The following is a 24848-nucleotide window of genomic DNA, read 5'->3' as shown; positions in this document are numbered from 1 at the left end:
GCCACTTGGTGACACTGTTCTTGCATTTTGTTCTCATTTTGTGTGAAACAAATAAATTGCAGGGTTTTTTTTTTAAGGCAGCAGACAGTTTGAGTCAGAAAGCTAATCCATAAAAATAAACACAATCTGCCCATTGTCTACCCTTCATTTGCTTGCCCCTCATGAAAATTAGGAGGCGCTAAATGATTTACAATACACAACAGACAGCTCTTTGCCATTTATGATTCACTCTCCAAGTGTATGGGAAGCACAAGCTCCATGCTTCACATTTTGAAGACCAAACCACCCACTCGAGCATCGGCTTGGCATAACTCTAATTTGAAGTGAATTTAGCCAGCACAGTTTTAATGCTTTACATGTATTATGTTTTGCCACAGAGTATGTCCTGTAAAGTTCCTTGACTGGTGCATAGTTGTACGTATTATATATAAGACCTAAATCTAATAAAAGCAAATTCACTCAAACAGAGTAGGGAACCTTTTAAAAAATCAGGATTTGCCTGAGGGAAGAGGAAAGAGCTTGACACTGTGTCTGAAGTGCATATGGAGAAAGGGTTTTTAAGCAGTAAGTATGCCTCCTGCCAGGTTATTACTTAAAAATAAAGTCTCATTTTTTTCCTGCACACAGTTAAAGCCATTAGTGAATATTTGATATTAGCCATTAGTGTATATCTAATATCACAAACCCAAGAGGACCAAAATCAGAAGGAACCATATAATTACCCTTCCCATTACATAACAAATAGTACAATTTTACACAATGCCCCTATTGCTATAATAAAACACACCTTGTTGAGCTGAAGGAAATTTCAACAAAATTCCAGACTTCGTTTTTCATTCAGTGATCAGGTCTATTTTACCATTTCTGTACCCTAAAATTTGCATAAGTCACAGATGTGGCATTTTCATCACACGTCAGGAGTAGCTGTGCTTGGTCACCTACCAGTTCAGGTCACATCCTGCTCATAATTTAGGTTCAGAAAGCTAACCATTCATGGAGATGCATGGATGCATCCATAGAAATACAGCTGTGTCTGCTTGTCCAGTTGTATAGCTGCCATCTCTTTTCTCACTTTTGTCCATCTGCTGCCATTTTCAATTATTAAAAGACACATAGTTAAATGGAAACAAATGTTTGAACTTTTGAGTCAAGATTTACTATTTTGATGTATGTATCTGGGCCACTATTAACCTCATTAATCTTGAGATCAGTTCTTGCAATCACTTCATAATTAGATGCTGCTAATTATACAGACGTAAAATAAGGAACCCAGTGTCTATCACTCAAAGGATGTATCCAGTAGTATGACGACAAACAAGAAATTTAGTACTTGACAACAAGCAGACCATTTAAACAACCAAACCATGGCTGATTCTGCACTCACATTGCTCTAAGGCAGGCTTCCGTTTCTGTGTGGAGCAAGCTGCTGATTTCGCACCAGTTGCTCTGCGCCGCCATTTTGCGTGGTGACAAACCCACGATTTGCTGCACCACAGTGTAAACCTGGTTTTTTTCACATTTACATTGCAGCGCAGCAAAGTGCGGGTTTGCCCTGCACAGAATGACAGCACAGAGCAACTGTTGTGAAATTGCCAGCTTGCTCTGCGCAGAAACAGAAGCCTGCCTGGAGCAAGTTGAGTGCAGAATCAGCTCATGACTTAGGGCAATAGGTGCCTCTTCTCCAGAGTTTTTTTTTTTTTTAAGGAAAAGCCCAGCATGAACTCATTTGCATATTAGGCCACATACCCCAGACATCACTATTGTCTCATACCGGGCTTTTTTGTAGAAATAGCCCAGCAGGGACTCATTAGCATATTAGGCCACCCCCCTGATGCCAAGCCAGCTGGAACTGCATTCCTGTGCATTCCTACTCAAAAAAAGCCCTGCTCTTCTCCAATAATAGTGAAATTTAGTTAGGTTTTTTACTTAGTACTCACTATGAAGCCATAGCAATACCTTGCCATCTGAGGTGACTTGATCAGGTGTTTGCCTCCCATGTCATCAAGGAAGTGAGATCAAGGCCTGGAGATGGATATCCATGCTAATGTTCTTAACACACCTAATGAGAAGTGCTGATGTCAAGAAAACATCCCATGTGATGTGGTAAAAATTGAACATTTTCACCTGAAGCCACCATGCCTTGTCCACATATAGATTACATGGTGCTATTTATTATTTGGTCATTAAAAACAGGTAGTAAACAATAAAAAAATGGCTTTGTTGCATCAGGCCTATAACCCCTTTAATTTGACTTTCCATCACTAGTACTTACATAGCAGGTTTAAATATGGATACTCTTAATATATGTGATTTATTTCAAGGACTGTATTTCAACCTATCTAGTCTCCAAGGTGACCTTAAAGCAATCTAAAATTATTTCCACACAACATAACATTGTAAAGCAAAGATAGAAGTTCAGCTAAAAAGCAAAAACCCAGTTGTAATGCCTGAGCATACAACTACTCACAGTTTTTGCATATATTTTCTGTGAACCTTAACATGTTCAAGTATTTGATGGGTGCTTCCAAAAGGTGTCCATGCAAAACTGGACATAAGAATATAAGAACATAAGAGAAGCCATGTTGGATCAGGCCAATGGCCCATCCAGTCCAACACTCTGGTCGTTTTCGCACTCACCTTCCGCCGGCGCGACCCCCCTCTTCACCGCGCAGGATCTGCGCGGATTTCGCACTAAACACTGCAGAGCAGCCAGAAAAGCTGGAAGCTCCCGGCGCAAAAACCACTCAAACTAAAACCGCCAAAAAGCAGTTTTGCCCTCCCTTTCTTTTGCTTTCGTTTTCACAGCAAGTAGAGTTCTGCAGGAAGAAGATCTAGTAAGTACTTGTGTGTGAGAGAGAGGGGAGGCAGGGGATTCCCTGGTTTGGAGGCCCTCCCCCCCTTTTAGAAAGCTTGGGGAAGAGGGAAATGTCTACTGGGCACTCTATTATTCCCTATGGAGAACGATTCCCTTAGGGAATAATAGGGAATTGATCTGTGGGCATTGGGGGCTCTGGGGAGCTATTTTTTGAGGTAGAGGCACCAAATTTTTAGTATAGCATTTAGTGCCTCTCCCCAAAATACCCCCCAAGTTTCAAAACGATTGGACCACAGGGTCCAATTCTATGAGCCCCAAAAGATGGTGCCCCTATCCTTAATTATTTCCTATGGAAGAAAGGCATTTAAAAAGGTGTGCTGTCCCTTTAAATGTGATGGCCAGAACTCCTTTGGAGTTCAATTATGCTTGTCACACCCTTGTTCCTAGCTCCACCCCCGATGTCTCCTGGCTCCACTCCCAAAGTCTTCTGGCTCTGCCCCCAAAGTCCCCAGATTTTTCTTTAATTGGACTTGGCAACCCTACTTAGGACCAGCAGATGAGGGAACTCCTGATTGAACTGATCTACCTCCTGCACCTCCAGAGCCCTGAGATCCGAGTAATGGAGAAGGCAGAAGGCCAGGCCCAAAGCCTAGATGAGGCATAGAAGTACATGCTAGGCAGCTTGGGCCTCCCATCCTCCAGCCTCTCTCAAGAGGACTAGGCAACTTGCAGGATCTGTAATTCTGACTATAAACTGTGGAACTCTCAGCTGAATCCCATCCCTTTGCTAGTTCAACATCTCATTTAACCAGATTGGGCTTTAGCCTACAGAATAACTGGTTGCTGAACTCCAGCTTTCTGAGGCCTGCTTGCCTCTTGTGAAGATCTCCTGTCTTCAGCCTCAATTCTTGCCTTCAGTCTTGGATCCTGCCTGCTTGTTTCTTGCCTACCTGCTTGCTTGTGATCTTTGAACCGTGCTGCCAGTTTGCCAGAACAGAACAGAAAGATATGATGTCACATTGGAGTAATGTCAGTTTGGACTTCCTCCAAAACTCTGTGGTATTGCCAGGGCTTTTTGTGTGTGTAGCAGGAACTCCCTTGCATATTAGGCCACACCTACTTGATGTAGCTAATCCTCCAAGAGCTTACAGTAGACCCTGTAAGAAGAGCCCTATAAGCTTTTGCAGGATTGTCTACATCAGGTGTGTGTATGGCCTAATATGCAAAGGAGTTCCTGCTACAAAAATAGCTCTGGGTATTGTCATAGCAATATTCCAGAATGTCTACTGATACACTGATATTATGACCAAATGTTTTGCTCAGATGTGATGTTTATATGTTGTGTGATTGCCTGACCAAAGTGTACAAACAGGCTTTTGTATGCATATCACTTGCTGCTTTGGAAACCACAGGCACAAATGGAGTGAACATTCAGATGCTCAGTTACCTGTTGGTTCAGTTAACATTTTACACATACAGGAATAATGCAAATTCAAGTTCAGCAGCCAGTTCACTTGCATTTGAAAAACTTAAAAATGCCTGGAAACTTAGTAACTACCATGCAGACTATTTCTTTGGTCACAGATAAAAGTAACTGAAGATTAGGAGAAAGGAAGAGATAAAAATAAGGAATTTGTTAAATCTGAGAAGGTTACTGCAGACTGAAGACTCAGTTTGGAAAATGTCAAGGGAGTTATACATTCTGCAGTTAGTAGCAGGAGTTTGAGCACAGCGAGGGATCTTAGTTTGAGATAGCTTACACAGAAGGGGAGGTGCACTTCCAGAGCAATTTCTGAAACGGAAACTAGTGTTACTCCTCAGTCCACTGTGCAGCTTTCAGAAAGAGACTCAGTTCACACGCCTCACTGCAAAGTTATATATGCCCTTTAAGACACTCAGTGATAGATCTGCATTGCTCTGGTGGGCAAGGTGTTAGAGTCCAGGTAGCCTGTTGGTGTATTGATGAAAAGGCAAGGGAAATGTCTAACATGATAGCGATAGTGGAGGGAGACTCAAGGCCAAATCTGATAGAACAATGCAAAAGCTCATTTTAAAGCATTCTTTGTGATAGTGATGACAGCAAAACCCCCAACATGTTTCTGCCACTATTGTATCTCCACAATGTAGACCAATGGAAGTATTCTGGGTGCTCAGAGACCTGTTGGGATCTGGCCTTCAGGAGATGGACTGCTCAGTGGCCCACTGTGAATGTTTTGCTCAGCACTTTGAAGATAAAATCTCTCACATCCAGGGATGGAATTATAGCAGGAATTCCTTTGCATATTAGGGCACGCACCCCTGGTGTAGCCAATCCTCCAAGAGTTTATAAGGCTTTTTGGTAAGCTCTCAGAAGAGTGGCTACATCAGGGGTGTTTGGCCTAATATGCAAATGAGCTCCTGCTAGAATTGCATCCCTGCTCACATCCATTCTGACTTGGAATGTACGTTAGCAGTGACAGTACTAGATGGTGCCAGCGTGCCAACTTGTCCAATTGTGTGGGATAGTTTTCAGTTTATTCAGTCTGGGGATGTGGACAGGATCCTTGGAAGTTTGAGGCCTACCACCTGCTTGTATAAACCTTGCCCTTCCAGATTACTTAAATCTTCCAAGAGGGAGCTGGTTGACTTGGCTCAAAAGTGGTTAATGCTTCCTTAAGAGAGGGAGTAGTCACCACAGCCTTCAAACATCCACTTCTAAAGAAACCTCTCACTGATCCAGGAGATCTCAACAATTATTTACCAGTCTCAGTTTCATTCTTGAGCAAGTTGATTGAACAGCTGGACAATTCCAAGCAATTTCTGGATAAGGCAAATTGTTTAGAATTAGATCCCTTCCAGTCAGGTTTCAGGCCTGGTTATGGGATTGAAACAGCCTTAGTCTCCCTGGTGGATGATTTGTGCTAGAACAGAAATGGGAAGTGAGACCAGTTTCTCACTAGCATTGCTCCACACCCAGGCTTCTGTTTTCCCTGGCAAAAGCAATTGATTTCCCACCAGTTGCTGTGCAGGCACATTTTTATCAGTGGCTCCCTCCAGTTCTCCTTGTGCTTTCCTAATCCTTAAAAGACAGCATCACAAAACCATGAGGGGAGCTGGAAGGAGCCATGGGTCATAATGTGCCCATGAAGCAACTGGTGGGAAATCAATTGCTTGCGCTGGGGGAAAACAGAAGCCTGGGGGCAGAGCAATGCTGGTGAGAAATTGGTCTGAGAATACTACTCTGTCTATTCTCTTGGACATCTCAGCAGCTTTCAGTACCATCAATCATGTTATCCTTCTGGATTGCCTATTTGCGCTGAGATTGGGATTGGCAGGCACTATTCTGTGATGGTTTCAGTCCAACCTGAAGAATAGGTTTCAGAAGGCGGTGCTGGGGGACTGCTGTTCAGCCCCTCGGCCTATGGGGTCCCACAAGGTTTCATCTTATCCCCTATGGTCTTTAACATCTGCATGAAACTGCTGGGTGAAGTCATCTGGAGATTTGGGAAGGCTTGTCACCAGTGTGTGAATTACACTCAGTCATATGTCACACTTCCAGCTGATCCCAGGGAGGGAGTTGAAATCCTGGAGCAGTGCCAGGAGGCAGTTTTTAAATGGATCCAGGCTAATAAACTGAAGTTTAATCCTGACAAGAAGGAAGTATTACTGGTGGGTAGAAGGTCTCACCCGGGATTTAAGATGTCACTTAAATGGAGAGCCAGTTTGGTGTAGTGGTTAAGTTTGCGGACTCTTATCTGGGAGAACCGGGTTTGATTCCCCACTCCTCCACTTGTACCTGCTAGCATGGCCTTGAGTCAGCCATAGCTCTGGCAGAAGTTGTCCTTGAAAGGGCAGCTGCTGTGAGAGCCCTCTCCAGCCCCACCCACCTCACAGGGTGTCTGTTGTGGGGGAGGAAGGTAAAGGAGATTGTGAACCGCTCTGAGACTCTTCGAAGTGGAGGGCGGGATATAAATCCAATACCAATATCATCTTCTTCACTTGTTCTGGATGGTGCCACCTTAAGATGTCACCTGTTCTGGATGCTCTTGGATGTAGGCCTACTGGTGGATAAACAAGTAGCAGCTGTGGCCAAGAATGTCTTCTTACCTGCTTGGACTTGTTAGCCATCTGTGTGGCCTTTCCTGGACAGAAAAGTTCTGTTCACTGTGGTGCATACCTTGAATTACATCTAGATTAAATTATTCCAAAGCATTCAATGTGGGGTTGCCCATGAGAAGTGTTCAGAAACTTCAGCTGGTAAAGAATGCTGCAGCTAGGATGTTGGACAGAGTGGATTATAGGGCCATATCATTCCAGTCTTGGCTCAGCTACACTGGCTTCCAGTTTCTTTCCAGGAACAAATTAAGGTGCTGGTCTTGACACCTGAAGTCCTATATGATTTGGGTGCAACATACCTGAAGGCTGCCTAATCCCTTATAAACCTGCTCAACCATTACAGATCTTGAGAGGCTTGCTTTGGATGCCCCCACTGTCTGATTAGGCAAGTGGCAACAAAAGAAAGGGCCTTCTTGGTCATGCTCCAAAGCTCTGGAACTCTCTGTCCACAGAGATCTGTCTGTATTCTTCTGTTGTTGCTTCTGCCAGCATTTTTTGTTTAGCACTCCCTCAATGATCTTTCTACCCAATGTTTTTGTTTATATTGTAATTATTTTAATATATATTTTAACTCTATTTTTAAACTCTTTTTGAAGTTGTTTGAATGAAGTATGTTTGGGAAGGGGGTTGATTTTAATGGTTATATAATGTAAATTTTATCATATATGTTTTTGTGGGAGTCACGTGATTGGCACACCACCTGATCACCTCTACTCCAGAAAGTCTGATGACACCTAGAACACAGGCTTCTTACACTCATGGTTTAACCACATCTATCCTTGGTAAACTGCAAAGTTTGCATAAAATCTTGTAAACATGACCTCCTTGTAACTGGGCAGATGTTTCCTGATAGTGCTTTGTCTGTTCGATGCTGTAAGCTGGTGTATTTTTGGCACAGCATGTAGTCCTAGATCCTTGCCAGTCTGGCTTCCATCCGGGCCATGGAACGGAGACAGTGCTGGTCGCCTTGACAGATGACCTCCAGCGGCATCTGGATCGGGGCGGTGTGGCGGTGCTGATGTTGTTAGACCTGTCGGCTGCATTTGACACGGTCGACCATCAGTTACTGACCCACTGCCTCGCTAATGTTGGGGTTAGGGGGTCAGCCCTACAATGGCTCTCCTCCTTCCTCAAGGATCGGGGACAAAGGGTGGCAATCGGGGGCGAGCTGTCCCAGAGGCACACTCTAAACTGTGGGGTGCCTCAGGGAGCAGTTCTCTCATCGATGCTATTTAATATCTATATGAGCCCCCTTGCCCAGATCGCCGGGAGGTATGGGCTTGGGTGTCACCAGTATGCGGATGACACCCAGCTCTAACTGTTAATGGACAGCCGACCTGACTGCATCCCAGAGAACTTAGACCTGGCTCAGCAGGCTATGGCAACTTGGTTAAGGCTGAGTGGGCTGAAATTGAATCCAGCAAAGACAGAAGTTCTTTGCCTGGGTCGGGGCACTCTGGGAGGGGAAATACCTCTCCCGGTCTTCAATGGGGCGCCGCTGAAAGCGGCGTGCTGGGTCAGGAGCCTGGGAGTTTTACTGGAGCCTTCACTATCAATGGAGGCCCAGATAGCAGCTACTGCCAAGTCAGCCTTTTTTCACCTGAGGCGAGCAAGGCAGCCGGCTCCCTTCCTAGAGCGTCGGGATCTGGCAACAGTGATTCATGCAACGGTCACCTCGAGACTGGATTACTGTAATGCCCTCTACATGGGGCTGCCTCTGTGCCAAACCCGGAAGCTGCAGCTGGTGCAGAACGCGGCTGCTAGAATGCTGTTGCGGCTCCCAAAGTGGGAGCACATACAGCCGGGGCTGCGTGAACTGCACTGGCTGCCAGTTATATACCGGATTCATTACAAAGTGCTGGTTATTACCTTTAAAGCCCTATATGGCCAAGGACCTGCCTACCTTAGGGACCGTCTTTCCCCCATACGAACCCCAGAGAGCACTGAGGTCAGCTGGGATGAACTTGCTGACTATCCCCGGACCGAAAGAGGTAAAGCTTCAGAGCACCCGTGATCGGGCTTTCTCTGTTATGGCCCCACGCCTATGGAACCAGCTTCTGAAGGAAATGCGGGCCCTGCGGGAATTTAAACAGTTCCGCAGGGCCTGTAAAACCACCCTTTTTTGATTGGCCTTCACCGACTGCTAATGAAATTCACCATCTGTAAAATAGCACCACCATATTAATTTTATTGATTTTAGAGTTTTAGTAGAATTTTAATTAAATTGTTCATTAGTTTTTGTTTAAATATCTTGTAAAATTAATGTATTGATTTGTGTTGTTAGCCGCCCTGAGCCTGCTTCAGCGGGGAGGGCGGGATATAAATAAAACTGATATGATATGATAAGTTTGCATAAAATCTTGCAGACATTACCTCCTTGTAACTGGGCTGATGTTTCCTGTTAGTGCTTTGTCTGTTCGATGCTGTAAACTGGTGTATTTTTGGCACAGCATGTAGAGATTATTAATAAAAGGAACCTTGCTCAGAAGATCAGGATTCAATTCTTCTCCTGACATCTGTGTTACGTGATCATGCCTACATGTTTTAAATTGTTAGCTGCTTTGGCTGCCCTTGTAAGGGCAGAAATGCAGGATATAAAAAAATTGGGGGGGTATCTAAACAATAGTAAACATTTTAAAATATTATATATATATATATATATATATATATATATATATATATATATATATATATATATATATATTTTAAACAATTCAGTAAAAACACAACAGTTATTAAGGATATGTCAAACAATACAAAAAACTTACTGGTCGAAGACGACAATAGAGGAAGACAGAAGGATCTCTCTGGGAAGAGAGTTCCAAAAGTTATGGTGCATAAAACCCTTTCTCAGGTTGCCACTCATCTAGCTTCAGCTGGTGGGACCCCCCGAAGTATGTCATCTGAAGATGACTTTAATGGACAAGTAGGTTCTTATGGAAGAAAACCATATGAACCTGAGCTGTTGGCTGCAAACACCTTGAATTGAGTCCAGCATCTTGAACTGAGTTCAGAAGAAAATGCGGAACCAATGAAAATGGAACAAGACTGTAGTGCTATGCTCCTGTGATCCAACCCAGTCAGGGTTCTGGCTGCAGCACCTATTCCAACTGTAGCTTCTAAACAATCTTCAAGAGAAGCCTTACATATAGAACACTGAAGTAATCTAATCTAGATGTTACCAGGGAATGCACTACAGCATGCTGCAGCTGGCCCACTAGCTAAACTAGTGAAAGACTGAGTTGCCGAACTCCAGGTGGGGGATAGAGCTCCCAGAATTATAATTTATCTCCAGACCAGGCCTCAGATTCAGTGGAAGCTCACAGGAGCACAGCTCCTGAACATTTCTGAGAGTTCCACCTCCTTGTCCATTCACTAGTATGTGCAGCTGCACAACAATCCCTGGATGAGCTCCATCACCTATTTTTCTGCAAACTGACTCCTGCTCCAAACTATAGAGATCTATTCCCCTAGAGAAAAGGACTGCTTTGGAGGGTATACTCTATGGCATTATATTCTGCTTCCCCTCCCCAGACCACATCCTCCCCAGTCCCCCCCCCCCCAAAAAAAAAAATCTCTTAAGAATTTCCCTACCCAGAATTGACAACCCTAGTGAAAGGCACCTTTGGCCACTCTAACATGAGGCCTCGGTCGAGGAATGCCCCCAAGCTACAAATCTGCTCCTTTTGGGAGAGTGCAGTCCCATGCAGAACAAAAGACATCCCAATTCCTGGGTCAAACCTTCCTCTTCCCAGTAGAACTCCCATTTTGTTTTGATGTCTCGCCATCACTGATTATTTACTGTGCATTAACAGAATTAGGATTTTTCTAAAAAAAATGTGTTAGCCACAAGGAGAAGCTGGTTATAAGAGGAAGCCAATATATATACATACTCATATGTTGGCCAAACAGAAGTCCAATCTCTTTGTTTGCATAGTCAATCTCCCTTCTTCTCATGGTGGCACATGTCCAATTAAGTTATTGTTGACAGGATGTGTACTGGTACCACAATATATCACTGTATGAGATGATGAGAATTGGTGTGATGTGATGGTTACAGATAGGGATGCTCAGTTCTTTCCTGTTTCAGTCATGTCTTTTCATCACACACAAACAGGGAGCTGATTTTTTTCAATGGACTGTTTCTCTGTTAAGTGGCTGTTGAACTGTTTGGTTTAGTTGCTTTTTCACATGTGTGCAGTTTTGTAAGAACACAGTGCAAACCTGTTCATTGCTGAACTGAACAGACCTGGAAATCAGGTCACATCATAGCTCCCCAAACACAATTTTTGCAATAACCCTAGCTACAGTGTTGGATTTGTTCCAGAAAGATTTGCATTCAAATCCCTATTCACCTGTGAAAACTCGGCAGTGACCTTGGGCCAGTTGCTGTCTCTATGCTTAATCTACCTCACAGGTTACGAAGATAAAATGGGATATAGATGTAACAGATGCCATACCATATCTTAAAGTGCAAGTGCAGAAGACAGGCAAAAATGGCATTGGTGTGTATGTGCATGTGAATATTTCCTTTATTTGATTTAAGGGTCAAAAAATTAATTTCTAAACTGCATGTGAGTATATAAGATTGTCCAAGGGTCTGCATATATTGCCTGTGGATTACAGATATGCTTATTCAAGAACACATCTTTTTAAGTCATCCAAAGCTATAGACTGTTCAGCACCTGTGTGTTTCTGCATTTGCATGAGAATATTATCAACAGGCCCAGTGTCAATCTTGTTGTCAGAACAGGTGAGCTTTTGCCTTTCTCTGATCAAACAATCACTTTTTGTCCTCTAATAAATAACTCTTTTAGACTGGGTGCCTATCAGACTTCAAGTAGGTCAATATCAAATCATTCAAGTACTCTCCCTGTCAGCTGAAGAAAACTCTTTTTTTGCAGGATGATATAATATCTCTGGTTATAGGTTATCAGAAGCAGAGAAGCAATAAACCAATGATCTTGTCATCAGCCCATCAACTCTGCCCACTTAGTTGTTTGCTGAAGGGCAAAATGAAGGCAGGAGGAAGCAGAACTGACTATCCAAAAAAGAAGCAGGAAAATAGAACAAATATTTCTTCAACTAAGAACATTTTTCATTTGTTTGCTAGCATTTCTTTCTTTCTTTTTGCATGGGTAGGAAAATCATTTTCAACCTATTTTAATTTGTATTTGTTTTCTTTTTGTTTTACACAATTTTTATGTCATGAACCATTTTATGACCCTTTTATCATTTTTTTAGACGTTGCTCTCAAGCAATTGATACATAGCTTGCACAGAAATTGATTTTGATTTTCCAAATTGCTTGGCCTCGTTTTCAAAGAATAGACAATGAGTTTGGAACTCTCCATTATTTTAATTTTTATTTCCACATTTACTGTACATGAATAGTTTGCCAGAGATTTCAGCTATGCTTGTTTCTTTGCTTCTTTCTCCTTCATATGTTGTCACTGAACATATTTCACATTGCTAAATCACTCCAAAAAAGACATTTTTTATGGGGCTGTACATATTTTTTACAATTAGATTCTTTGTGTATGTTGCGTCACTGATGGACAGGCAGAAATTCATGTGTGCATCAGTAAAACACAAAAAAAATCTGGAGGCAATTGTACAATCACATGAAGCTTGCTGAGCCAACCTGCAGCTGGCTACCTGAACCAGCTTCCGCTGGGATCAAACTCAGGTCGTGAGTAGAGGGCTCCAACTGCAGTACTGCAGCTTTACCACTCTGCACCACGGGGCTCCTGAATGCCCAATACTGTCGTTAAAAACCTGATTTGGATTCCATTGCCATATCCTGTGATACCAGTCTCCATCTTTCCATTGTGACCACTGTGAGCTAGAATAACCGATTGGAATTCACATGTTCACATGAAACTTCCTTATACTGAATCAGACAGATTCAGGTCAGTATTATCTATTCAGTAGCAAGGTCAGTATTATCTACTCAGACTGGCAGCAACTGTCTGAGGTCTCAGGTGGAGGCCTTTTAACTGGAGATGCCAGAAAGTGAAACTGGGACTTTCTGTGTGCCAAGCAGAGGCTCTGCCACTGAGCTGCAGCCGTTCCTCTTATGCAGGGGTGGCCAAAGGTAGCTCTCCAGATGTTTTTGCCTACAACTCTCATCAGCCCCAGCCATTGGCCATGCTGGCTGGGGCTGATGGGAGTTGTAGGAAAAAAAAATCTGGAGAGCTACTGTTGGCCACCCCTGCTCTTATTGATTCTCTGAATTTCCAAAGATATTTTAACAACCATAACACCACAAAGACAAATTTGATGTGGGGAGTTGGTTGGTGTGGGGAGTTGGCATTGTGGGCAACACAGTCTGAAATATATCTGTAGAATTACATCTGTAACCTTTCCTATGCTTCTCTTTAGTTGTTTCTCCTAGATAGATCCAACCACCTGAAACCATGTGTTCTACCTGTGAGGTGTGATGAAATTCAAGATATTGTTATTTGTGGATTTTTGTAGATCAATTAGTCATTAGGTCATTTCACAATGTTTGAACTCCTCATAGTCATATGGTTTTACCTTCAATCTGTCAGAACTTGTAACTTTCCTATGTGCTGTTAGCCAGACCAACTCCATGCTGTAACCTGATACTAACCCATGCTATGCTGTATAAACAACTAACACAAGATCCCAGGGCCTGGCAATATTCTGTGATCACTGAAGGGTAACCGATAGCCTAGGGTCCACATCTGCAGGTGGCCTTTTGAAGCCAGGCCGCTTGGCCTTCACAGCAGGAGAGCATCCTCCCTTCTGATAACAGACCCTGGGAAGTAGACACTTGTCTGCAATCCGTGTGAAAGATGACTTTATGGTATCTCTTCTGACTGCATAAAATGTAACCAAATGCCAGTACTGGCATTACTGTTATCTCGTACCTCCAGCACTATAGTTCTCAATAAAGATCCTATACTTTGTAACAAGTTTGGGAATCATCTGAAGTTCTTCAAGTTCTGACACAATCCAATATGGACAACAGTTAATGCTGTCTGGTTTAACACAGACACACCTCTATGCAGCTGATCTTTTGAAGCTGAACAAAATCTTTTGGCTGCCCAGACTAGCAATTTGGATAAATGAGGCCACACTTTATGCTGTCTGTTTTCTGGTGATTAAATGTCACAAAAGCAATACAGAACTAGAGGTAAGCAGTTCGAGTTGAATGAAAACTGATGCAGCCACTGCTGGTCACCTTATAACCAAACACTGAACATTTTTTATGGCGTGTGCCGTTTCTGTATTTTTTTAAAAAAAAAAAACCCTTCAGTTTCACATACTCCTCTCTCTTTCCTGTTCTGCACTAGGACAGTAAGCAGAAAGATAACAGTGAATGGGATCAAGCAACAATGTATCTCACTCTCCAAGCCTTGATGAAGAAGTTTCCAATCTAAAATACAGGCCAGATTACTTTATATGTTACTGAAGTGATGTAGGTTACTATCCAATGGTTGCTCTCATGCGGTTCCCAATAACACATATGAAACATGTGCTGCTAGCCATTGATAGGATAATTTGCACAAGTCTTTCATTGCATTTCCTTCAAAAGCAATCTTAATTTAAAAAAAAAAATAGAAAGCAATTTTTTGCTTACTGAAAGGATAAATTACAAGGTTAGCATAGCGTGTCTCTATTTTGGTCTGGCATATGTATGCTCTGGAAGTGATTGGGGGGAGAGAATGGTTAATTCAACTAAGCAAAATCAAACAAAAAGACTGTAGAAATGTTTTAAATATGAAGTTTTACTTAAACAACATGTTATTTATCAGAATCATAAGGACGCTCAGTACTATACATGAGCATTCCTCCATTTTAGTATATGCATGTAAAAGAGAATACATTGTCCAACAGTCAGATATTTCATAGCTAAGAAAACATCAAGCAATGTGTTTTACTGAAAATGGATCTTTCTAAGTTACATTCACTGCTGGGTCAAACAAATACAACATAATGGTTCCTTTATTCTAATAGTGTTGGAATGGACCAGTTTATATATTCAGAAGGATTAAGTAGTCAATCACTTCCATAACACTTCCACTTATAGTGCCTATCAACTTGAAATGTTCCTCACAATGAAGGCATCCAGACTCTCCTACATAGGCAAAATGGGTACCTAGATCTGAAGCTGGGTGTTCATCCAACATCTCTGCGCTGGAAGAGGGAGGTGATTAAATAATGCAAAATTATCCAACTCTGATGGAAGTTGTTGGGGAGGAAAGCAAGACTGGAAGGATTCATTCAGAGGCATAGTATAATAATATAAGAAAAGCCCTGCTGAATCAAACGGGGGTGAATGTTAAGGAAAAAAGTTATATTTTCATATCTGGGATTGGGAGGATTCCCATCCGCACAATTGCTTACCTTTGCACAGGCTATTATTGGTTTAGGGTTCAAATCTGTGTGCTTTTTTCAGGTTCTGAAGTTTCAGGACCATGATGTTCAATGGGGGATCTATTAGAGGATTTGGGATAGCTGTGTATAAAAATGTCAGAAAACCCTCCCTTTAATCTAAAGAACCCCCCTTCCAAAAAAAAAAAAAGAAATTTCAAGTGAATTGAACCAAGGAATTCAGTTTTACTGCCCCCCAAAGTAGATGCATCTCAGCACTGGCTCAGTTCTTTCCAGTGATTCCTATCAGGAGAGGAAAGGAATGTTGCTCACCACAAGCATTCATAAAAAAGAAAATCCTGTCACTTATATATAAACCTTTCTGCTGGAAATTATGTTTGTCTGCTTCCTTGTTGTGTACTGTTTTTCATGTTTTCTTTCACAAAGTGAGGAAGGGGGTTGGCAACTTTCCAACTTTTCCCTATGGTGGAATTTTTTTGGGGGGAGTGGGAGGGTGGAGTGACCATTTGTCTACAAATGACACCAAAACTGCAAGGAAGTGAGGACTGCCTGCCCATGAAAAACTTGTTCTAAGTTTCAAGTGATCTGGACCAAGCATTTCAGTTCCATAGCCCCTTGAACAAAGTGCCCCAAAACATCCCACTTGCAGAGGGGGAAATGCCCCTTCTACAATAAGGGAGTGAAGGAGAGTTCAAGTTCTCTTTGGCTTGTCTCCAAAAGTGATTGACTGGGAGTGGCCTGTTCTCCTCCCTTCCAAGGATCTGACTGGAAGGGTAAAATGCCCTTGTCCAGGAAATCAGTGGAATCAAAGAAAAAAGTATGTGCTGCATTGCTGGTAAGACCCCAAACTTGACAAGAAGCATAAACTGGTTGGCAAAAGAATTTCATTATACCTACAATCTCACATTTGTATTACCATTCTGGGAAATTACTCTATAAACTTGAACCAGTAATTTACATGTATATCTTCAACTTGGGAATTTTCTTATACACACCACTAGGTCAAACCAATGGGTCTTCTAGTCCAAAATCCTGTGTCTCAGTAGCATACAAGATTTGAGTATTTGAGGTTAATGTGTAGTACCTTCAATTACTTAAATTCTTCCAGTCTAAGAAGTCTCTTTGAGAATGCAATTTTGGGAATTTCTACTCAGGAGCAAAATGCTTTATTAAAGTGCAAAAACTCAACCTGGGACATGTTGAATAAATAATAATAAAGAAGACAACAACTTTGAGTATTTGCAGAGCATATGTTTCCTTTATTTCAGACCAAGCAGAGCAAAGCTTTATAAATCTGAGATTAAGAGAAAAGACATCCATATCAAATGTCATGAGATCCAAAAAAGATGATACTCTGGCATGTTTTTGATGGGATGTCACCACTAGTTGTCTCTCTTTGCCTCAAGACCACTGGACAATTGAAACACTACAGCAGAATCCATGAGGACCAATCATTCAAGGCTTTCAAGAGCTTTACCATTATGGAAGAACCATTAAAAAATCAGAATTGTTTCTGAGTTTTCCTTTTGTTCATAAGCCTACAGAATATGTAGAACATTAAAAGTCTCCAGCTAGTTTTTCAAGTGGTAAAGGCAAAATCCAGTTGACACAATCACAGGGACATTTTTCCAGTCTCCTCTGATTCTTGTTGTCTTTGAGCACCATCATTTGTGGTAAAGAAGTTTGGTAACTTTAGTCTTCTTGTCTGTAGTCTTGGCGACTATATCAATGGCATGGAATAAGAAATTCCAAAGAGGCAAAGGGTATTGGTTTACTAATGGGAATAAAATTAGAAAAAAAAATGTTTTGCCATCCTTGTGCCAAGATCTGGTTTGAGTGGAGAAGCCAAAACACACTATAAATTATATTTAATAGCTGAGCCTTCTGAATTCCCCAAGGAAAGCAATGAGGTTTCAATGTCTATTAGAAACTGCTGGAAGGATTTCCTACATATCAAAAGTAATTTAATATCTCACAAATATGCCACACATTGGCAGCCTTAAGAAGGTCAATAGATTAATAGGAAAGAAGGATGAATTAAAAGTTCAGGAATATAAGTTTACTGAACAGATGAAACTGAAATATACTGGGTCGGGCCACTGGTGCCTCTACCTCCAAAATGTAATTTAGTCTACTTTGTCTGGCAGTGCATCTCCAGGATCTCCAAGACCTGTAGTGTCAAACTTCTCCCCTCCTCCAAAAAATCCTTCAGTACAAACCATGGCAGTTGGGCATGCTGATCATTCTGATTCTCTCCCAAACCTTTGAGACTCATGGCAACTACAAAATGGGAAGAACTCACTGCACATCAAAGCATCATGAGTCATGGTTGATCTTGGGTTGATCAACTGGAGTTTAGGATTGGTGCAAGAGGTGAACGTGTGTGTGTTTGCTTGAGATTGTGCCATTTCTGAGCTGTTTGGATGTGTTTGTATGAAAATTGTTTGGATTCTAGCGAGTGCACTAGAAGCACACAGTCCTGCTAAGAGGGATTTCTGCTTGAGTGAGGTAAGTCAGCGGCCTGCTATTGTCTGACTCATAGGGGTGGAGTCACAACTTTCAGCAGTACATTCAAGTTTATTAGAGGCTGACTCTGTAAAAGTCAGAGGATCCCTGTGAAGCTCACAACCAGTGCTTGAACAGGGTTTCTAATGGGAGTTAAGTACACCAAGGGGGTGCAAGAAAGAACCTCTGTAGTATGAGTTTCCTGTGAAAGGACATACAAGCTCCACATCAGCAGGGAGGAGGATGTATTGCTGTATTCTTCCCAGGCCTCAGACTCAGCAGGAGCTCACCGGAGCACAGCTCCTGAACTTTTCTGACAGTTCCTTCTCTTCCTTCCCATCTACCTTGTCCATTGGTGCAGCTGCATAAAAATCCATGGTTTAGAAAAGTAGGCAGCCAGCCAGCCACCACAGGCTTTGTCACACCTCCAGCAGCCCTCATTAACTCCTGGAGAAGCCCATGCCACCCTTTCTCCACTTCTTATGTGATTTTGGGCAGTGGGTGGTTTGCTGGCCTTTTGACTGGGGGGTGGCCCAGGAGAGCCCCAGGCAAGCTAGGCCTGCTTGGGCTGGCTGGATCTCTAACCAGCCCAAGCAGGCCTTGATTGCCCATGGCTCTCCTTTCTTGCATCAGGTTGCTTTTGGTTGGTGGGAGTGGCATATGCTAATGTGTTATGCTAATGAGCTCCACCACCTATAGTCATCTTCAGAAGCCCTGTTCCAAAACTCTGGAACTCTCTCCCTAGAGACATTTGCCTGTCCTCTTCTGTTGCCATCTTCCACCAGTGGTTGAAGACTTTTGTTTTGTTTTGTTGAGCATTCCCTCAGTGATCCTGCCAGTGTTTTAATTGCTATTTTTAAAATCTCTTTGTACATATTTGAGCTCTGTTTTTAAAGTTGTGTGTGGGGGGGGGCGAGGGCTGATTTTAATGGTTTTAAAATGCGATTTCATCATGTATGTTTTAAATTCTTAGCTGCCTTGGTGGCCCTTGTGGGAACAGAAAGGTAGGATGTCAATGTTGTAAATAAGCAAATAAATAAAAATGGGCAAAATCAACAACTGCCTGTGCACTTGCATCTTTTATTGTGACTCCCACCTTAAAGAATGGACTGCCTGATGAGGTCAGGAATGGTCGCATTCTCCTAGCATTATATTGATGGGCATGAAAAAGACTGTGATGGCCAAAAGAACATGGGGACCACAGTACACTGAAAATGGCCACTCATTATATGATGGTAGTGAAACAGGCAGTCTCAGTGTTGGGAGTTATTAAGAATGAGATTGAAAACACAGTGGCAAGTACCATAATGCTATTATACAGATCTATAGATCTGTAGTACTGGTACTGTATGGTGGACTCATTTCGAAAGGATATCATAAAAACAGAAAATATAAAGAAAAGCACAACTAAACTGATCAAAAGGTTGGAATATTTTCTTTATATAATGTACAACTAAAACATTTGGAGCGCCACAAAAATGGGTGATTAAAATAGAACCTGAAAACTGTTTTCATAAAATTGTTAATAGTAGAGAAGGAATATAGAATCCTTACCCTCCATCAGAAAGCCACAAGTCAGAATCACCAGTTTTAATCCACTGCAGGTACATCGAAGGAAGAACAATGTCAAATTGTATGTAATTAAGTCAGGGATCAGCTACTGAAAGATGTAGTGATGGTACAGCCCATTAACGTGGGTGTTTTTCAAAGAGTTAGAAAAGTTCGTGGACATTTAGTATATCAAAGGATATTAACTAGTGATGAACTAGCTTACATTTAAATTACTAATGAGTCTCCCCTTACATAATTACTAGTGAACATGTACACACGTACAAATACGTGCTTCTGTGAGCTCATGATTTGCTCTAAACTGCTTTTTTGTGCTTTGTAAATATACATCTTATTCCCATGATGATCTAATGGTGAGAGATGAGGAGTAACCATGGCCAATTTGTGTAGTGTTTGCTGACCATAAGGAAGAGCCTCCCTCCTACTCAACTACTTGCTTTTGTCTTTGATTCTTTTATTGGGATTAACTGGTATAGTTAGTCCAGTTTTCACTAGTTAGCAGAATGCTTAAATAAAGCAACAAATGCAGGTTATGCAGGTTACTCAGCTTGCAGAACTACACAGAGACATGTTGCAGGTTTAAAAGAGAAATACTTCTCTCTATTTGAGAAATATACTTTTAGACAGGGAAGAGTAGAGGCAAGATAGAATAGTAACTTACTACCTAACGATAGAAGCATATGGCAAGAGACAGGATGTCACCCATTGGTTGCATTTAGACAGGACTTTTGACCAGACATAGCCACCTGCACCCCTGGATTAAAAAGGTACATTCACACATGCACATCTGGCCCCCAGGCTGCACTCATCTTCTGACACTTTGCCAATGGAATAAATAGCCACAGGGTATTACCTGGTGCAAACCGCTGAAATGCTTCCATGGTATGTTTCTGGGCTGTCTGAACATGCTGAGCATGTGCAGGACTGGTGTGAATGCGCCACCCTGCGTGTGTGTGGCCCATGGCTATCACAGGCACAGTCTGATCACCAGAGTGCATCTCTTTTTGGGGTGGCTTTTTAAAAGCTAAGAGGCTACCATGGTGAATTGCCCATCTGTTCACAGCCATTGTTTCTTCTTAAACAAATATGGAAAAGAGGAAGACCCAACATAAAACTGGTTGACTCTATAAAGGAAGCCATGGCCCTCAGTTTGCAAGACATGAACAAGGCTGCCAATTATACTATGCTTTGGAGGTCATTAATTAACAGTGGTTGGAGGCGACAATAGGTTGGAGGTGACTTGATGACACTTAATAGTGCAGAATGCCGCTGCCCGGCTGCTACTAGGGCTCCCAAGATGGGAGCGCATTCGGTCGGGGCTTCGGGATCTGCACTGGCTGCGAGTCCGGTACAAGGTGTTGGTCATTACCTTTAAAGCCGTATATGGCCTAGGACCTGCCTACCTTAGGGACCGTCTCTCCCCACACGTTCCCCAGAGAGTACTACGATCAGGCTCACAAAATCTGCTAGTAATCCCCGGGCCAAAGGAGGCCCATCTGAAATCCACCAGGGATCCGGCCTTCTCGGTAACGGCGCCTAGCTGGTGGAACCAGCTGCCGGAAGAGGTGAGGGCCCTGCGGGACCTAGGGCAGTTCCGCAGGGCCTGTAAGACAGTCCTCTTCCGGCTGGCCTACAACAACTAACTGACACTGAGAATTTCTGGATGGAATTAGAATGCATTTAACAGACCGCTGGTTTTTATGTTTTATGTTTTATTAATTACTGTTTTAATCCTTATTATGTAAATGTTTTTAAGATAAACTTATGTAAGTTTGTGTGTTGTGAGCCGCCCTGAGCCGCTTTGGTGGGAAGGGCGGGATATAAGTCGAAATATAAATAAATAAATAAATAAATAAAATACATACATACATCCTGCAACACATGAATCACAGGAGAGCCCTCAGAGCAGGTTTCCATATGCCATCATGGCAGTGAGTCCCCTCCCCTTCCCCTGGGTTCTAGGACAAAATTACTGAAGGCCGAAAAAACAAATGGTTCCACGTCTGGGTAAAAATCTGTTTGTGTTTGTGTGCTCAAGTATGTGTGACTGTATAGGAGGAGGAGGAGGATCTGGCTGGAAGAAATTAAAAGCACAACCACAGAGCTGAGATTTCCTTCTGTCGATAAATTACACACCAACACGAGAACAAGAGGAATGGAAAGTGAGAGAGAGAGACTACGATTGCTGATGTGACACTGCCTTTATTAAAGCAGCAATGTGAAAGACGGTGAGTAATGCCTGTTATCAGGGAAAGGGATTAGACTCAGTGTCAAGAATATCTGAAATGTCACCCAGTTCAGTTTAAGAAGGGGAGGGGGAAGAGAAATCTATTGTACCATTCCCCAGCAGCTCTTTGTTTTATTCACTTGATCTGTCAAATATCAAGATTATTGCTTTCTTTCCCTGTTATTTATGGAAAATTCATAAAGTCCTAGCTACAGAGTTGTAAAAAAATTTGAAAACATAAAACAACCCCAAACATTGCCATGATATAAAACACCCACCCACAAATGTGTACTCTAGCTTTGGCTGCAACCCTGAAGTCAGTAAGGCATGCTTAACCCTCATACAAATCAATAGAACATCTGTATGAGCAACAAATGCTGTCATCTTTAAGACACCTATACATTAAAAGCTTCTGTAGCAGTAACTGCTACAGCTGCAGCCTCCCACACACTTGTTGGAAACTGTTGTGTACTGTTTCTATAAGAGGCTATCCCACTGGCTTCAGAGCAAGCAGGAGAGTAGAATCATAGAGTTGGAAGGGACCTCCAGGGTCATCTAGTCCAAACCCCTGCACAATGCAGGAAACACACAAATACCTCCCCCTAAATTCACAGAGCCCCGTGGCACAGAGTGGTAAAGCTGCAGTACAGGAGTCGAAGCCCTCTGCTCATGACTTGAGTTCAATCCCAGTGGAAACTGGTTCAGGTAGCTGGCTCCAGGTCGACTCAGCCTTCTAACCTTCCGAGGTTGGTGCCCAGCTTGCTGGGGGGAAAGTGTAGATGACTGGGGAAGAAAATGGCAAACCACCCCGTAAAAAGTCTGCCGTGAAAATGTTGTGAAAGCAACTTCACCCCAGAGTCACTTGCACAGAGGACTACCTTTACCTTTAAATTCACAGGATCTTTATTGCTGTCAGATGGCCATCTAGCCTCTGTTTAAAAACTTCCAAGGAAGGAGAGCCCACCACCTCCTGAGGAAGCCTGTTCCACTGAGGAATTGCTCTGTCAGGAAGTTCTTCCTAATGTTGAGTCGGAAACTGTTTTGATATAATTTCAACCCAATGGTTCTGGCCCTACCTTCTGGGGCCACAGAAAACAATTCCACACCATCCTCTATATGACAGCCCTTCAAGTACTTGAAGATGGTGATCATATCACCTCTCAGCCGCCTCCTCTCCAGGCTAAACATCCCCAGCTCCTTCAATCTTTCCTCAGAGGACTTGGTCTCCAAATCCCTCAACATCTTCGTCGCCCTCCTCTGGATCCATTCCAGCTTGTCTATATCCTTCTTAAAATGCGGTGCCCAAAACTGGACATAATACTCCAAGTGAGGTCTTATCAGAGCATAGTAAAGGGATACCATCACTTCATGTGATCTGGGCTCTATACTTCTGTTGATACAGTCCAAAATTGCATTTACGTTTTTAGCCACCACATCACACTGTTGACGCATGTTCAGCGTATAATCCAATAAGACCCCTAGATCCTCTTCGCACATACTACTGCTAAGACAAGTCTCCCCCATCCTATAACTATGCATGGGATTTTTCCTACCTAAATGCAGAACTTTACATTTATCCCTGTTAAAATTCATTTTATTGGTTTTAGCCCAGTTCCAGCCTGTCAGGGTCATCCTTTATCCTGTTTCTGTCTTATTTGCAACCCCTCCCAATTTAGTATAATCTGCAAATATTATAAGCATTCCCTCTATTCCTTCATCCAAATCATTGATAAAGATGTTGAACAAAACAGGGCCCCGGACAGATTCTTGAGACACTTGTCACTTCTCTCCAAGAGGATGAGGAACCATTCACAAGCACTCTTTGGGTGCGATCTGTCAGCCAGTTACAGATGCATCTAACAGTAACAGGATCCAAACCATATTTTACCAACTTGTCAACAAGGATAGTATGTGGAACTTTATCAAAAGCTTTACTGAAATCAAGATAAACGACATCTACAGCATTCCCCTGATCCAGTAAGGTAGTCACTTTCTCAAAAAAAAAGATCAGGTTAGTCTACCATGACTTGTTCTTAAGAAACCCATGCTGGCTCTTAGTAATCACATCCATTCTTTCTAAAGGTTCCAGGAATGACTGTTTGATGATTTGTTCTAAAATTTTTCCAGGTATAGACGTCAAGCTGACGGGTCGGTAGTTACCTGGATCCTCTTTTTTCCCCTTCTTGAAGATGGAGACAACATTCGCTCGCCTTCAGTCTTCCAACACCTCTCCAGAGGCTCAGAAATTACATCTGCAAGCTCTTTTAGAACCCTTGGATGCAGTTCATCTCGCCCAGAGGAGTTGGTTTCATGTAAAGAAACTAGGTATTTGTGTACTACCGCTTCACTGATCCTAGGTTGGAACTTCATATCCTCCTTATATGTTCTGTTTTTGCCATGCTGAGCACTATTCCATACCATACCAAACCTTTAATGGCATAACAGTTGCAAATAAAAATACACAGAATATAAAAATTTAAACATTGGAGATAAAATCAAAATGAAACCAAGCTTACAGATGCATTCATACATGGTCAGATTTAAATTTAAGGATGTCAGCCAAAAATTTTGCCACAGCCAGTTTGGTGTAGTGGTGAAGTGCATGGACTCTTATCTGGGAGAACCGAGTTTGATTCCCCGCTCCTCCACTTGCACCTGCTGGAATGGCCTTGGATTAGCCATTAGCTCTGGCAGAGGTTGTCCTTGAAAGGGGTGTTGCTGTGAGAGCTCTCTCAGCCCCACCCACCTCACAGGGTGTCTGTTGTGGGGGGAGAAGATATAGGAGATTGTAAGCCGCTCTGAGTCTCTGATTCAGAGAAAAGGGCGGGGTATAAATCTATAATTCTTCTTCTTTGCTAACCTCCCCCTCAGTATCGTTCAATAAATAATAACAGGGTGGCAGAATAGACAAATCTGGGGAGAAAGAAAGCTTGCAATATAAATGTTTACAGAGATTATGATAAAAGGAACAATCAAGCAATATATGCTGAATTGAGTCGGGAATGTTCGCTCCACAGGAACAGAGTCTGTCGCCTAAAGGGACTCGATGATATCTCCCTTGTAAAACTTTGGAGGGAAACACATTTAATCTAGCCAACATAAATGCCCTGCGATGACTTGGAATGGTTAAGTCTGATAGATAATGGGGCATTTTGCCACAGAAAACATAAAGACCTAAGGAAGCTGGGGAGCAAATATAAGGGTCTGTTGGCCGTAGTTTTGTTTCCTCCAACTCCCACAGTCTCAATTTAATACATCTGAAGATATATGACTC

Source organism: Heteronotia binoei, chromosome 21 (assembly GCF_032191835.1).
Source record: "Heteronotia binoei isolate CCM8104 ecotype False Entrance Well chromosome 21, APGP_CSIRO_Hbin_v1, whole genome shotgun sequence".
Lineage (NCBI taxonomy): Eukaryota > Metazoa > Chordata > Lepidosauria > Squamata > Gekkonidae > Heteronotia > Heteronotia binoei.
Note: the sequence above shows the minus strand (reverse complement) of the source record.